A 14416-nucleotide genomic window follows, 5' to 3' on the forward strand; every position below is an offset into this window, starting at 1 on the left:
GGATTTAACACTTTTTTTGAAAATCCTACAGGATTTTAAATCCCATAGGATATTAATTTTATCCCATAGGAGATAAATTTTCCTATAGGATAAATAAATCCGATAGGATTTATATATCCCATAGGATATTTAAAATATCCTACGGGATTATGACTTTATCCTATAGGATTTCTCAAAATCCTGTAGGATTTTTAAAAATCCTATGGGAGAAAAAAATATCCTACAGGATTTTGTCACTGTTTTCACTCCAGTTGCCGAACCGGGCGAGCCATATCAAATTTATTTTTGTATTGTGTTATTTATCCCCAGATTTACATTATTGCCAAATTTGATGATTCTACGACAAAAAAAAGTGTGGTTCCAATTTGCACTTATGAGAAGTGCAAATTAATCCAAGAACATGTTTATAATAAATCATCAAACATCATTTCAAATCATCAACAATATAAGACCATGGAATGTATAATTGATTTATGGATTACCTATGTCAAATAACGCAATTGGTGTAATATTCTTGAAGAGCAAAAGAAAAAGGTGATAAAAATACAAGAAACAAACACGATTCCTTTATTTGAAACGAAAAATGTGTTGTATTCATATAATAATAGTTGATGTTTCAGTTATTACGTGAGTGATTGTGTAAATGTTGCATGTTCGTTTCATGCTGAAACGTGTTCATTTCACGACCATATTATTTTTGTGCTGTATCGTCGTTGGAAAGTCCAACATGTATTTGATTTGCTGGTTGGTTGTTGTTTATAGTCTCGTATATATTTCATGTATGTCCACATTACCCAAAACATGTATGTCTATCTAACAAACTAAACCTCTATTTTGTCAGTAACCTTTTGATTTTCCAATATTTTGGAATCGAGCATAGAAAATACAATTTCACGGAAAAAGTGTTACGATATAATGGGCCACACATGTGGATTTTTTGTGTGCATAAATATTGAACTAGATAGACAATTCCAAAGTGCGTATTCTTTTGCTAACCTTGATCAATTAATTTCATGCTGTTTGTTTAGATACTTTTGGTAATACAAACAGATAAAAACAGTTGTGAACAATTATGATTAATACAATTTAGACGAATGCAATTACAAAATGGCGACCGGTAACTGAATGAACCGTTACAGAAGACTCATGGCTAGTCAAAGTTCTGAAAACCTAGCACTTCTATCACTTAAAGGTTAAAAGAGTTAAAATCTTAATTCTAAAAGTCTAGTATTTCTTGTTTTCGGTCTGCGACATGAGTCCCAAATACAACCCGTTTACATTAAATATGAAAATCAAATTGTTGATTTGATATTATTTACATTATTCCATTAATATTTTAAATGTTTCGGATCCATCTTTGTTATATCGTCTGGTAAATAATTGAATCAGACATACAATTATTCCTTTCTCACCACACATTGAATCAGACAGACAATTATCCCTTTCTCACCACACATTGACTCAGACATACAATTATCCCTTTATCACCACACATTTAATCAGACATACAATTATCCCTTTCTCACCACACATTGAATCAGACATACAATTATCCCTTTCTCACCACACATTGAATTAGACATACAATTATCCCTTTCTCACCACACATTGAAACAGACATACAATTATCCCTTTTTCAGCACACATTGAATCTGACATACAATTATCCCTTTCTCACCACACATTGAATCAGACATACAATTATCCCTTTCTTACCCCACATTGAATCAGACACCCAATTATCCCTTTCTCACCCCACATTGAATCAGACATACAATTATCCCTTTTTCAGCACACATTGAATCAGACATACAATTATACCTTTCTCACCACACATTGAATCAGACATACAATTATCCCTTTCTCACCCCACATTGAATCAGACATACATTCATCCCTTTCTCACCCCACATTGAATCAGACATACAATTATCCCTTTCTCATCACACATTGAATCAGACATACAGTTATCCCTTTCTCACCACACATTGAATCAGACATACAATTACCCCTTTCTCACCACACATTGAATCATACATACAATTATCCCTTTCTCACCACACATTTAATTTCGTTTCTTGGAAATAATTATTTTTTTACGCTGTGAAAACGTCTTTTTTTCTGTTTCTAGTTATCTTTATTTTTCATGTCAGAGAGAGACAAAGGATGACAAAGGGACATTCAAACTCAAAAGTCCAAAATAAAATGACAACTTACATTTGTACATAATATATTTTATGCGTTTATTCGAATATATTTCCAACTAGATTCTTGCAAATACAATCATAGAGATTGCAACTAATTGTGTTTGTATAGCATGCTCAGTCACCAAAATGATAATATATCATTACGACAAATAAATTGTATGCATTTAGAAAACCGTTTGTAATATTTCGATTAAAACCTCTTCAAGGAAACAAACGTTTATTGATTGTTACAATTTATTTAGATATTTCTAAAATGATAGTAATATGGTTTCCGCAATTTAATATAAGTACATTTATATTTTCCAATTGGAATTTTAATCTTACTTCCCTTTGCAAGTTTTTATCATCATTATCAGGTCCATCATTGTAAGTTTTATTAGCTTTTATGGTTATAAAGACTGTTTGGCAAGAATACGTATACATACATTGTCACCATAATTCTCTATTCATTATGTATGCAATAAATTAAGTATTATATCCTTTTCCGTAAAGTCTCAGGCTCATTAGCGGCGCTTATGTTATTTCAACTATTTATGAAGTCTTAATTGTGATGTAAATTGTGATCTTTTCCGTTTATCAATTTTAAGATGTTGATACATTTTCCATGTTAGTTGATGATAAAAACTCGATATACCAATGTTTTTAGTTTTCTATAATGTGACAATCTTCGTAGTATCGAAATAAAATCGCGGAAAGAAAATCTAATAGCATACATAATCAATGTCAGTTTCGTTCGTGACCAAGTGTTTAAAGAGCTAAACATTTGGAAAGCTTGCAGGCATAGAAAGAAGAAGACAGAACAAATTCAGCCACGGGTATCCTTGGTCAATTTTGCATTTTCTTTGTACTAAGTAACAAGAAAAACATGCAACGATAACGACAAAACTTTAAAGATGTATTGCAAAGTGCCAGTACGAGGTAATAGTGCTAGTAAACTTTTGATTACGTACCACAGGAAATACAGCTATACAACAATATAATTTTCACCATGCACTTTCTATAAACTGTTACAAGAAAGTGCAAATCTTATATGTTTCTAACTGATTATGTTATCTCAAACAAACTAAACATTGTTAGCCAACTGGTAAAACACTGCTGATGTATTAATTATAATTTGTATTCGTGTTTACTATTAAGTCATTAAGAGGATAAAGTAAAAACAAATGTTCTGAAGTCGGAAACCCGTTCAAGATCAAAACAATTTTAAGAGAGACAGGTGTATGCAGTGAGTACGAAAAAAAAGAACAAATACAGGAACAAAATAGAGAGAAGTGGAGCTGTGATAATGATATAATAATGTTCATTAAAGTACTCTCATGAAGGATTAATTGAATTCCATTTATTCATCATATGAAATAAAGGTTGCCCGTGAGGCTTTATCGAAATTACTCAATGAAACAAATGAAAAAGACATAACAAAATGCTTTTGCTTTATAGAATAGTTGAAGAGGAACTGACATTTTGTTAATTACAACGCTATAAACCAGGAAAAAAATACTGTTAAGTTCAACTGCAATGTCAATGCATATTTTTCACGCTTAAAGCAGATTGTTATCTGCAATCCCTAACAAACATTTCGTGACATGTCATTTAAATATGTAATGTTTCCGATTTTTTCTATAGAGTAAGCGATTTATGTCTTAATGAGGAAATGAAATAGTTACAGTTGTTTTCTGATGTGTTAAATGCTACAATTGTATATTACAGTGATGGTTCATTTAACTCTTCTGTTTTCCTTTGTACGAAACGAACTCAGTCATATCATGAAAAAGTGAGAACTCGTGATTAAAAAATAAAGTTGACCGAATTAGTTTTTATATCTATAACTCTAAGGGGTATCATCTACGATTGCCACGATTGCCTGGTCACATAAGCGCCATATTAGCAGGAGATTTGGCTATCTAAAACAAACAGGTTTAATCAATATCATTTACTTAAAATATCCTGTACCAAGCCATGACTATGTGTGGTGTTATCTTTTGTTGTAATTCAGTGTTTCTGTAGGTTCGTTGGTTTTCTCTTATAGTTAATGTTTTTCCATCGGGTTTAGTTGCTCATCGTATTTGTTTTGATCAATTGAATAATGACTATTGAACAACTATATATTACTTTTGCCTTTATTTGGACAATACATTTGAATACCATTCTTTTTGTTTCAATATAAATAATATTTCGTTTTAACTCAGTTTGGTCAAAATTTTACCAAAAATGATAAAAAAAAAAATTAAAATAAAGCTGGTTACTTATCTACTTGCAGGTCAATAATTCAACCTTATTTGAATTCGTATTCATTCGACCTTCAATTCAACCTGTTAACTGGATATGGTTTACGTATGTTATAGGCGTGCTGAGCTATTGAAAGAAAAAGAATGTCAACTTTGAAAGTCAAACGAAGGTAAACAATTTGGTTGACGATTTCGACCAACACAATATCATTCTTATACAGGTACAAAACATTAATTAACATATTTCTAAACATGTAACATGAATTCAAACAGACCTGGACAAATCCAAATGCACGTGTGCTCTATGTATTCATAGTTTTATTTATGTTTATTTGGGGTTATATGATCGTCTGTTGTCTTTGGCGGTAATCATCTCGATGTATTCGATGATGCCTAGACTGATATTCACAAGAAATGCTGATACATTTTATCGAGTCCGTACAAATTAAGACATTTTAATTTAGATTTGCATACATATAAGATAATTTAGTCCAAAAAGGACAGAAAATATCCTTCAGAAAAAACTCAATCAACAATGGTAAAACAAACAGAAATATGGTATTGTTCATTTCCTTAACTGTCGGCGACAAATGCCACACCCATTCTGTGAGTATTGACAAAGCCATCATAATGTCCTTTTATCGACCGAAAATAGGACCTCAATAATACCCTTTGTAACATTTGGTTTCATCAGCTTATTTTGTATCTTAATTATTTTAAAACAAATGCTAGAATGAAACACAAGCTCGAAGAAAAATGTGCATGTTATGTTTAGCAAGATATTGCGAGAAAAAAACACGTGCCACATGCCACTTCGCGTTGTAATGTTGGAAAATACGTCGAGTAACATGCTTTACGGGTGCCACATGTGAAGTAAAATCTGCTTATCCTTCCGGAGCACCTGAAATCAATCGGAGAATGAGTTACATTATAAAAATTCACTCAGGTTAATTTTCTGTTGACAGATTTCATGTCAATAAATACAACGTTTTGTTTTTGTCCAAGCCATTTCATGGCTTTCATTGAACCGGTCACATATATTTTCGCATGCGACTATCTAACGTTAAACGTCTATCTAAATGTATGTGCAAAAACATGAATAATTTATCTTACAGATATTAATGAAATCAAGTTAAATTAGTTCGTTTAGTTATCAGTCAATGTTCCTTCATAGTTAAATCAGTCAGTGTTCCTTTATTATGCAACATTGTTATAAACTTGTTAACCTTCCTTAGATATCAGATCACAATCACGATGATTGCTTCTGATTCTGTTTGTCAGGTTATTCTCTATCTGCATAGTAATTTGTCATCAAATCAAATTTACAATTATCAGATCTATTGTCGTGCCAACTGCATAAACATCAACAATACTAGAGCTGTTTAAGAAGATGTAAATTTCAAAGATGTTTATGCAATGTATCTAATAAAACCTTTGATGACACAACCTTTTCCTGTTCTTTATCTTTGCTTTAGTAATTAAGTAACATGAAGTAAAGTTTAAATAGAATTTCAAGACATAGGTAGGGATACGATTATGAATGATATTCATTGTTCCAAAGAAAACACATGATAATGTTTTGGAAACTTTTATAAGCATATGTAGCAGCCATTCATAATTTAAATTGCACTATAACGACTGAAAATCTCGAATACAATTTAAGTTAGATTAAATAAGTCATTTTGTCCAATAATGGGATAAAGTCTTCATTTAAAAACTCTTCGAATTAATACAATAAAATATTGTGAATGCTTCTTTTGTAAATAGTTCTTGTACAACTTCAAATTTAAGACTATATATTTGCAAAAAGTACGATCACAAAAATACCGAACGCCGATAAAAAATCAAAACGGAAAGTCCCTAATCAAATGGAAAAATAAAAAGAACAAACACATGAAACGAATGAATAACAACTGTCATATTCCTGACTCGGTTAACTGCTTTAAAGAAGAATGAAAAACAATTCAAATTACAAGTTAAAATCTTTTCTTTAGATACGGCACATTTTGCTATTAGAGAGTTTCAACTCTACGTAAAGACGCTAAGTTGCTACGGGTAAAATATCGATAACCAGGTTCTTTAGTCAGCTGAAATATAAACAAACGGTTGACCCCGATGAACAGCTGAAATAATTTGACCTTGGGTGTACCGTCATATGTTCCTACAAATTAGAGAGTTTCAACTTTACGTAAAGACGCTGATTTGCTAAGGGTAAAATATCGATAACCAGGTTCTCTAGTCAGCTGAAATAAAAACAAACGGTTGACCCCGATGAACAGCTGAAATAATTTGACCTTGGATGTACCGTCATATGTTCCTACAAAAACAAAAACAAAAAGACAATCGAGGAACCACATAAAATTAATTGTTTGGCGTAAGAATTCCCTGAACAGATTTACCTCGGAAGGTACTGTTATCAAACATTTATTATTTTACATGTAAGTACAAATGTCCATTGCCGGATATGATATCTCACTTGAGAGTTGGTTTATTGTTGCATCTATGCATCCAGTTATTTTAAATAAATTTTGTTTGACAACTGTTTTTGTTTGTTGTCCAAATATTTTCAACTCGTAGCCAACAAAATACATTGTTTCTATTTTAGCCACTTGAACATTGATATCCTAAAGAAATGAAGATGTTAAGATCAATCGCAAATTAATTACGCTTGACCATAAATTGTTGTGAAATAAGCCTGCGAAGGAAAATGTGGGCAGCATAAACAGTTATCAAGACTATGTCATCTTTTTGATAACTTAAACCTTTTGCTATGATTGAAAAAGAAAATTATACTCCAAATTATCTACTCTACTCCATCTGAGTACGAATAGAGAAAAAATTATTTGCAATAAAAATTGTTTTCTAATTTCATGCCCAATCTGGAAAATAAGTTTCATTTTGTGTCGCAGAAAAATGTAATCACTTAATCGAGTAAACTTATATACAAACTAAAAGGGCTGGTATGATTACATTATATGCCATTTGATCTTTATCTAAATAGTAAATTTATTTAACAGTAGAAAAGTAGATGTAATAAAATATGATTTTTGTTGAAAAACGTGTAGGGTGATAAGACTGGTTGAAGGATTATACCTGTATCCTGTGTACGCACCCCTTTTGAAATCTGTTTATTACTACCCTGATTTGTATTTGTTTCCGATTGATGTGCCTATCCAGTCAGTCATCTTCTCAATGATTTTCACATTCTGCTAAATAATTAATTCATTCATTTTTGATATTTTGTGCTGGTGTGATATATTACGAGATTTGAACATCGATAAGCTACTTTTATTTTTTTAGATTTCAAATTACCATATATGACCTGAGATTGCCACTTTGCAAAATCTATTTTGCTCAATCCTAAGTCTTTTGTGTAGAAAAATATATTTCTAGTAGATATTATCCTGTTTATATTCAAAAAATAATATCATATCTCAAACTTAAAATATTGACAAAAGCGGAATTTTAAATAATATTTCAGGATAAATCGTTAGTGTGATACACATTTTTCAAAACAATCTCAAGAACATCGCCGATGTCTTATTGACTTCCAAGTGAATATTTGAATCTCATCTGAATCCGTATTCATGTGAACCTTAATTCAACCCCTTAGCTGGAGATTGATTATGCATAAAACAGACGTTTTCAGATGTTTAAAGGAAATCCATTTAAACATTGAGTGTGAAACATTGGTGACTTATTCGCTCCACATAAAAGTATTCTTATACAGCAAAAATGATGATTAACTAATTTTAAAAAGCTATAATATGAAATCAAACAGACCTAAAAAAAAAATCCAATAGCAGGTGGTCGCTATTTATAATTGAATTTATATTAATTACGGATTATACGACTGTCGGCAGTTTTCGGAGGTCATAGCATTGTTTAATGAGATGGCGTCTAGGCTAAGAAATCGCGAAATGATGATTTAAATTATCGATTTCATGCACTGTGAATTGTTCATTTTATACTGATTGTAATTTGGATATACGCTTTAGCATGTTATAAATCAAATACTAGAATTAGAATTTGAGTTTAATTTGGTGAACATTACTTTGACATCTAGTACTCCTTTAAAAACAATTACTGTAAGAGATATTCAAAATGTTTTCCCCTGAGTTATTTAAGTAAATAGCAAAACTATATAAATCTAAGACAGGTATCGAAACATAAGTAATTTTTTTACCACCAAAGACAGATTTCCTTAGCCTTATTTCGGCATTACTTTGTAGAATTTTCAGTAATTAAAGATCTAGAACTTTGCATTTGATTTGACTATCATCTGTGTCAATTCGAGCGCCATTCGTAGACGAAACGAGCGTCATGCGTACACAATTATAAATCTGATATCTTGAAGATGAGCTTTTACATATGTCTTATTTTTGTATTTTTTCTTATCTTTATAAAAGAAGAAATATAAAAAAAAATGTATTACTAAAAATTCCCGAACAATTTCAATACTTTGTATAAGATACGGGAATTTCAATTCAATAATATAAGTTTAGATAAGTTTTAGTGTCTGTTAATATGATTTGAAGATATGTAATGTACCACAAACTATCCCCCGGTTTCCAAATTGCCAATGAAACAATAAGATGTAGCTAATTATATAACGAGAATATATATCTGACCTTACAGTACTGTTAACGTTCAAGACAAACAGTATTTAAATACTTTTATGAATATTGGAATTTGTCATACAATAGAATCTTAATACGGTAATGTTTTAATTCAAAATAATTTTATCCCATTTCAATTTACAATTACATGAGTGTTCAAAAACAACAATAACTTTGTGGTTCTATAGAGTACACCAACTGTTATATCAAATCAGTATACAATTGATATATAAAACCGCAATTCTTACGGTAAAAAAAAAACTGTATGTATGTTCTGTTCGGATATCATCTGGGTTGGACAACAGATCCACATCCACACAAGTCTGCTAGATCTTATTTATAATCCCAGATAATAAGGCCAGTTTGGAATTGCAATTTTATAATAATCGACGACGCATAAAGCTTTATAGTTTTAAGCCCCAAATTTTTAAAACTAAAAGAAAACCGAGTCCTGTTGAAATTTATTCTTTGGTATGACACATTTATGTCAGATGTATTATTCATCTTATCTAGACTATACATATTTCCAGACTATGTATTTATCAACGTTCACCAGCCCAGTAGTCAGCACTTCGGTGATGACATGAAATCAATTATTTGGTCATTTCTTTTTGAAATTTCCTGTTTACAAAAAGTATGAATCTCGAAATACTAAGGATTTTCGTACCCGGGCAAAGTTTATCTAAACCGTTTTGCCACAACCTTTTGAAATTTTGGGTCCTCAATTCTCTTCATCTTTGCACTTATTTGGCATTATGATTTTTTTTAACTTATCGTCACTTATGAGTCTTATAAAGACGAAATGCGCGTCTGGCGTATTAAATTATAAGCCTGGTACCTTTGGTAACTATTTTAGGCATGTGAATTGAAAAGTACAAACATGATCTGCACCATCAATACTGCTATGAGGCATAAAAAAGAAAAATGATTTTTCCCTAAGAATTGAAAAAAACCCTAATAAAAACAAGGATACATGACGTAAACAACTATAAGATAGCAGGTTGACATAAATAGACATGTTTCCTGCCAACATACACCTTCAATGATTGAAAAGCACCCACATTGTTTGTTTACCTCTGTGTCGCTCGAGTGCAGACACGAGATAAATGAAACTGATATATCTCACACCAGCAAATATTAAAAATGAATTAATTAATTATTTAGCAGAATGTGAAAATCATTGAGAAGATGACTGACTGGATAGGCACATAAATGCTTTATATAAATAGTATGTTTTATTCGAAATACTAAGGATTTTCTTATCCCATGCATAGATTACCTTACCCATATTTGGCACAATTTTTGAAATTTTGGGCCCTCAATGCTTTTCAACTTTATAATTTTTTGGATTTCAAACTATTTTGATCTGAGCATTACTGACGAGTCTAAGGTAGACGAAACGCGCGTCTGGTGTAACTAATTACAAGCCCCGTACTTAAGATAACTATAACACAAACGTTGACGTTATCTCAAAAAGGTTTGCGTTATTTAACAAAATGTTGAGTTATAACGCAAATGTTTAGGTTATAAAGAAATATTTCAGTTCTTGCACACGGGGTTTCCAATGTATTTAGGACCGACCGATATGCCCGTTTGTTTTCCTCTACCCGACGTTTTGGCGCATCTAATTATAAGCCTTATACCATATTCAAACGAGAGACGGAAGTTACCAAAGGGATATTCAAACTTATGAATAAAAGACAAATTCACATCACAAAGGCACATTGAGAAAAACGGCAGTCAAATATAAAAGTCTACAACTCAGAAATTGACAACCAAAGACGGAGCACAATAATGCCATAAAAAAATCGGGATTGATATGAGGAGCTCCTGAAGGGAAAACGAATACTGATCCACAAGTTGTGGCATCCATCGTGTTGCTTACTAGTAAGTAAGGACAAAGTTCGTGATAAGTCTCGTTGGCACAAAATATTCGTGTAAAATAGGACAGGATTGAGGTAACGATAATAAGAATAATCCGACAGGCGTATTTATCTAATAACAGTTATTATATCGCAGTCCACCAAGTGATGGCGTCTCTTGAAAAGATTAGTGCAACATTACCATTTGAAATCATTATGTGCAAATTTCCTTGTAAGCAAAATCCTTCTGTTAAGAAATCATGATATAAAAAAAAAGATCTGGAGATTTACATGCAATATGCAGGCGCATACTGGAATGTTGCTTCGGAAATATGGAAAGTTGGGACGCTGAAACCATCTCTTTAGTCGTATAGAAAAGTCAGCAAAATGATGTTCTATATGCATAATATATGAGCGTTATGTAGACGAAACGCGCGTCTGGCATACTAAATTATAATCCTGGTACCTTTGATAACTATATACTGCATTAGCAGGATGAAATCTCACACGAAAACTTTAAGGTTCAATTGTTACCAAAAAGGTTCGCTGACACTCTCAAACTTGCTAACTCCGTGATTGACCACGCATGTCCGCTACCGCTTTTGATAAAACCTTGATGTTGATTTTGTCATTTTCTTTGATATAATTTTCCTTATTTGATATGAACTGACCTTACGATGACCTATAGTTGTTAATGTCTGTGTTAATTTGGTCTTTTGTGAAGAGTTTGCTTATCGGTAATCATGCCACATCTTCTTTCTTTTATATTTGATGTATGCACGGACAGACGAATTCCCATACCGATATGATAACCTTGTGCATTCAATTCAGAATGACATTTCAGTTGTATTTAAATTACCTCTTTTTTAATTAGTACATACCTACAGTTGGGTGCAGACCAAGCATTACATGTAAACGGGCCTAAAAAGTTGACGCGGCGTTTACTCGCGTGCACTTCATGTAAACGCCGCGTTAACTCTGCGTTAACTACGAAATTTTAGTAGACATAAATAGTGAACGGGCGTTTACTTTCGCGTTTACCTCCGCGTTAACGCGAAAACCGCGTGTCTTCTAATTTTGTAAAGAGTAAACGGGCGTTTACTTTCTCGTTTCGTCGCGTTAACGCGAAAAAGGCGTATCTTCTATTTTTGTAAAAAAAGTAAACGCCCGTTTACTGTTTGTAGTAAACGCGCGTTAACGTAGATTGTACTCGTATCCTTGATACACTGACCTAATATATCACATGATAAGGTACATCAAAATATCCATCTGTCCATTTTCGATCAACATATTGACGATTACATTTAATGAAATGACACTTCTTTAATTAATTTATTGAAATTTTTTTTTTTTCAATATGCCAGTTTAATTGTGAGTCGATATTTGTACATGTAAATTTTGAACAGAAAAATAGAAAATCCGCTGTTGAAAGTTTTTGGAACTGACTTTTTTTGCAATTAATAAATGTTTATATTTCTAATAAAAAGTATTTTTGATTGTTAAGGTTCAAAACACATATACGTAAAATATTAAGTCATTTCAACAACGTAAATAAATGTACAAATGCATCCGACAATTATTTTATAATATACACAATTAGTTAACGCGAAAAGTAAACGCGCGTTTACTCTCAAGTGCATGTAAAAATACAATTAAGACATCTGTAGTAAACGCCCGTTTACTTTTACGTGCACGTAAAATTAAACTAGTGAAATCTGAAGTAAACGGCCGTTTACTACTGACTAAACGGACACAGAGTAAACGCACGTTTACTCGAGTAGACATTATAAATTTCCATTTTGACCGCGTTAACGTAAATGAAGTAAACGGGCGTTTACTAGTAAACGCGAAATTTAAAGTCAACTAACGAAATATGTGCACGCCGCGTTAACTTGCGTTTACTTTATGTAATGCTTGGTCTGCACCCAACTGTACTTAACGTACTATCTCTACAAATTATAATGCAGAAGTAAATACCAAATAAGGTTTAATGCGTTTCTAAGAATTATATCTTATCAATTGTGCTAGAAAAATACATTTAAATTCAAAATAATTTGAAAGTAGAGTAATAAACTAAACCCGAAATACCTCTGCACAGAAGGGTAAATGATGAGTTAATCTAGTTAGAAAGTTTTTTGGTAAAATGAATATGCCAGAGACCTTTATTTCAGCTTTGAAATCTTGAACAACATTTAAGATGAAAAACAGCAAAGACAAATCTGCTCAATTGACTTGTTGGTAATTGTTTGATGTAAATATGCTCCCTTTATCCTTTATTTTAGATAATGATAGCAAAAACCTATAGTAAGACTTAGATATTTCAAGCCAACAATGTGTCAAATTGAATTTATACCGTGGATGTCGTGGCTGATGGAATAGAGATTTATGCATGTAAAAAAAAAAAGAACATAAAAATCACGCCAAGTAAAATGTTACATGCCATTATTTGCATGTATATTATGTCATGTTAATTGATACCTGTAAATAATGAGAAGTCAAAAATAATTACTTTGTCTGATATTTCTCAAATACTTCTACAATTTAGATTACTTCTAGACAAATTGGAGTTTGTACAGCCATTTATATTTACTAAATGATAGATGCATGCCTGACATGAGTTTATATTTTTTAGGTCTTGAATTATTTCCTTATTTGGACTTAAAAGTGATACGAAACTAATTCTATGACGTGACGAATCGCCGTAAAAAAATATTTTTCGATTTCGTTTTGTTATCATCCGAACTATCCATAAGAAACTGAAAACATAAAACATGAACATGCCTTTTGCTTATTGTCTTCCTGTTAACCTGGTTAAAATGAGGGTATTTAACATTCCCTTGGTGCATATTTTGCTGCATCCTTTGAATTTATGTTCTACGATTTAATTTTGTTTACATTAATTTTAAGTAGTTAAAAAAAAAAATGCCCAAGACACCAAAAATTTAAGTGAAATGTATATCTTATAAATTTGGTTTATTGAAAGAAAAGTTAGCAATTGTCATTCTCAACAATTGCGTCCTATGAATATTATTGACGAAAATGAAATATACAATTGTTATGTTATACAGTAATTCAGTAATTAGATTTTAGTGTTGTTTAACTGGTGTTAATAAAAAAGAGCAAATTAGCAAAAAGTGATTAGTTGTAACACTATCTGTTTTGACCGGGCTCTGAAATTGGTTTTGGACCATTTAGTGTTATATTACATCGATATAATGGGTTTATAATGAAGGAAACTGTCATTATCGTAAATAAAACATTGACTTCTATTGCACAATGCAAATGTTGGTGATAAAGATGACTCGGCTTTTTTTCTGTTTTGACATAGTTTTTTTCTGCTTGTAATTTTACGACTGATTAACATATAAGGAATTTTTATTACAATTTGTATCCAATGTATCATTTTGTATTCAAAGATACGTTGGCGAAAAAAAACCCATCCATTGACAAAGTATTGAATAAAAGAATAAAAGATAAACAAAGTATTGACATATGATACATGA

Source organism: Mytilus galloprovincialis, chromosome 4 (assembly GCF_965363235.1).
Source record: "Mytilus galloprovincialis chromosome 4, xbMytGall1.hap1.1, whole genome shotgun sequence".
Classification (NCBI taxonomy): Eukaryota; Metazoa; Mollusca; class Bivalvia; order Mytilida; family Mytilidae; genus Mytilus; species Mytilus galloprovincialis.